The sequence below is a fragment of the Fukomys damarensis genome, unplaced genomic scaffold (assembly GCF_012274545.1).
Source record: "Fukomys damarensis isolate Sample0158 unplaced genomic scaffold, DMR_v1.0_HiC HiC_scaffold_53020, whole genome shotgun sequence".
NCBI classification, from domain to species: domain Eukaryota; kingdom Metazoa; phylum Chordata; class Mammalia; order Rodentia; family Bathyergidae; genus Fukomys; species Fukomys damarensis.
Genome location: NW_022953932.1, coordinates 1 through 3,737, shown reverse-complemented (window position 1 = coordinate 3,737; position 3,737 = coordinate 1). Strand labels below are relative to the sequence as shown.

Genomic DNA, 3,737 nt, shown 5'->3' with positions numbered 1-3,737 from the left:
AATCACCTCTTGCAATGTCTCATGTCTTCTTGGGTTTCTCGTACTCACCACCCCCTCCATCAGAGAGTCTAAGGCTCTTGCCAAGAACTCTGAACACTCTTAGCTTCCACCTGCAAGTTCCCAAGGTGGGCGTTCTCAATTTTGTGAATGCAGAAGACGGAAGAAAGACCTTAGAGTTGAAGATGACGTTGTTTATTCCTCAGCAGCTCCAGCCTCAGTATCAGCTGTAACATCCTCTAGCTCCAGTTCTCACAGGACAGTGTGAAGAGAGGGTCATGACACTTTCACTGACAAAGAACCTTGAACTGAGGAACACAAGTCTTACAAAGGTCCTTCAACATGTCTCCCCTTGGCCCCAGGCAGACACGGCCTCCATCTTCCAAGATTGTTTCTGCTGCAGGGGGTTATTACCCAGAAAACATAGTCTCTCCAAGAGACATGAAGAAACAGCAAGGACCCAGGGAGCAGTGCCTACACATACCCTCCATAAATCACATATTCCAGAATTTCTTTCTTCTTTCACCTTTATCAGTACTACTAACCCTCACTGACAGTCCTGTGTGAGGATTCCAAATGGTCTTCCTCTGCCCACTATCACCTTCTTACAATCCATTCTATACACACCACAGAGTGGTGTTCTTAAAATGTAAATCAAGGTGGTCTAGTGGTGCACACCTGTAATTCCAGGGACACTGGAGGGGAGGCCAGAGGGCTGCAAGTTCAAGGCCAATCTGGGCTACATAGTGAGACCCTGTTTCAAAATAAAAGCCCATTTTTAGAGTTGGGGATGTAGCTCAGTGTTAGAGTGCCTACTACAAGATTCTGGGTTCCATCTTTGGGATCACTGAGAATACAGAAAGCAAGGAAGGAAGGAGGGAGGGAGGGAAGGAAGGGACAGAGAAGGGAGATAGGGGGGAGAGAGGTGTGTGGCAGAGAATCAAACACTCTTACTATCTCTCCCAGAGTCCTCTGCCCACATGTTTTATAATGCCTGACCCCTCATGGCAGGAAGTTCTTTGTGTTCTGACCCCCCTTCTGTTTTCAACTTCAGAATCTGTGATTTCTTCCCTCATTCACAATGTTCCAGATCCGTGGCCTATCTTCTGCCTTCTGATAGTAAGTCTGTGGGACTCATGGAAGCTACCATATTTCCAAAATATTTATAAAATCCCTTCTCTCTTTTTTGTCCCTATGGATTCTGCCCTAGTTGAAGGCACTAATTCTTACTTAAAATATTAAAATGTTCTTTCAAACTGTTTTTTTTCAGTCTCCACTCATTCCTCATATTTATCCTACTGTCCAATACATTGCAAAATATTATACTCACCTGGCACGTAACTCTTTAACTTAGAAATCACAATGGAGCCGGAGTGGTGGTACAAACCTGTGTGTGTAAATGAAAGAAGCTCAGTTCTACCTACAGTTTTTCTACTCCATTTCACTTTTCATTTACTGGAAATTTACGATAAAACAAAAGTATACCAGAAAGAAATAAGAGAAAAATTTAGGGGTGTTCTGAATTTAATGACAAAGAACAGAAGTTCAGGGAGTTTGGAGTTATGGCCAAACCAGCAAAAGAACAGTTCCATATTCCCAAGGGTCTGTCACCACCTGACTCAGCCCAGTGGCCAATCACAAGATGCCACTGCATCTGCTCTCAGTGCAGCCAATCCAGAAGTGGTAATGACTTGTGTGTGGACTGCTTCCCACCCTAAGCTTTCTCCCACCCCTCTTATCTAAAATCAATGCAGGTTCATTGCAAACAACTTACACTTTTCTTCTCCAGTGTTTTGCTATAAAAATGCTCCTGGCTGTAGGCCTCCTGGATTATCTAGCCCTGCTGGCTGGTCATTGAGGGAACTTGCTCCAGAACTTGGTCATTTTCTGGCTGGATTGTTAAGAGCTTGGTGGACCTTGTGTTTCAGAGATTTCCCCAGTCTCGAGAGTCTCAGTTTAACAGAAGACTGTATTCACATTTCTACCGCCTGGGATTCACCAGTTTTAATATATGTCCCCCCCTCCCTCCTTCCCTTCCTTCCCTTCCCTCCTTCCTCCCTCCCTCTCCCTTCTCCCTCTCTCCTTCCCTCCCTCCCTTCCTTCCTATTGTCCTTTCAATTTAACAACTCTTTTTAAAAAGATTTACATTGATTATAAAGAATTCAAACATAAAGCCACTGCACAAGGAGGGAGAACTTTTTCTATCACTTGATTTCTCTTGTAACTTTGTTAGGCTGTCAGCACTACAAGGCTTTAAGGTGGTCTCAGATGGCACAGTGGGTCAGGCAGTGTAAGGACCCCAAGGACTTACCAACCTTGTCTCTGTCTGGCACTTGCTGGAACATTTCAACCTGTTCTTTTAGGTAAATGGTGATGCTCTGAATGGTTTTTTAATTTAATTTATTTGGACAAGATTATTTTTTTCTTAGGTATAACTCAATGAGGAAAAAACAGCTGTAAGATCTTTTCTTGCACATGACTGGTATCTGCAAACAAAAAAATTTTTTTTTTTAAATTCACCTTTAAATACAACCAGTTTTGCAGGCGACTTGGTCCATGTTACATTTTAAACATTACATAATAAACAGTACTCCTCCAAACTTTCACAATACTGTTTTCTAATACAAACATTAAAAAGTTAGAAGGTTTGGCAACTGGGTCCAGGTCTCATGTGATATAATCATTGCCTATAAACCCATGCATAGAACCAGCTAGTGAGTTTCTCAAGCTAGATTAATTGGTCAAGTCCAAAGAAATAGTTTTTCCATGGTGTTTGCATTGTATTGGCTACAGTATGCAAAAATACATATGTGTGGTGCCAATGCGTCTTTCTTTTTCTTGTTTTTCCTTTAAAAATATTGTCACTGACTGTATTTGAACACAGTGATTCTTTAGTGTGTGATTGTACAGTAGTGAGTGAAAGTGGAACATGTTTCTTTTCAAAAGAGGGAGAATTGAAAGCTTTCTATTGTGAGATTTAAGTTGCAACTCATTGAGTACTTTTACTAGTAACTGTTTTTGTCTAATACCTTTCTTGGGGTATCATTTGCAATGTGAGTTTTTGTTTGTTTAGGTTGCTGTTTTAAGTTAACAGTATGCTTTAGGAGACTAAAGTTTTCTAGCCCGTACAGTTAGCCATTCAGAACAAGAGGGTCTGATTATATAAAAGCCCCTGAAAAAAGTCCAGATGAGAACAGAGGTAACATGGGAAGAAACACCATCTGTGACTTTCACTAGGTAACTTCACAGTTGCAGTGCCATCAGAAATGGTGAATTTATAGTAAATCTGATCACTTGTCTTTATTAAAAAAAAAAAGAATTCAAACAATACAAAAAAGTATAAGCATAGGGACAGGCATTTAACTCAGTTCCACTGCCTGTTTCACAAGCATAAGGTCCCAAGTTCAATCCCTGGTACAAAAAAGAAAAGAAAAGAAAAGAAAAGAAAAGAAAAGAAAAGAAAAGAAAAGGAAAGAAAGAAAGAAAGAAAGAAAGAAAGAAAGAAAGAAAGAAAGAAAGAAAGAAAGAAAGAAAGAAAGAAAGAAGGAAAGGAAGAAGGAAGGAAAGAAAAAAGAAAGAAAGAAAGAAAGAAAGAAAGAAAGAAAGAAAGAAAAGAAAGAAAAGAAAAGAAAAGAAAAATATAAGAATATTTAAAAAAACACAAATAACCAAACAATCTAAATACCATAGCCTAAAAAAAAACCAAAGCACACACATTAATGATTAACAATTGATGAACA

The 3,737-nt window shown here is 39.7% G+C and overlaps 1 long non-coding RNA gene across 1 annotated transcript; it reads right to left on the bottom strand.

The window, feature by feature from the left end:
* Positions 1 to 533: 533 nt before the first annotated feature.
* Positions 534 to 2,503, bottom strand: LOC104868914. The gene is made up of 3 exons (XR_782129.3): positions 2,313 to 2,503; positions 1,328 to 1,384; positions 534 to 751 (listed from the first exon to the last, which is right to left on the bottom strand). It is a non-coding gene; the product is annotated as an uncharacterized LOC104868914 (long non-coding RNA).
* Between the last annotated feature and the right edge of the window lie 1,234 nt (positions 2,504 to 3,737).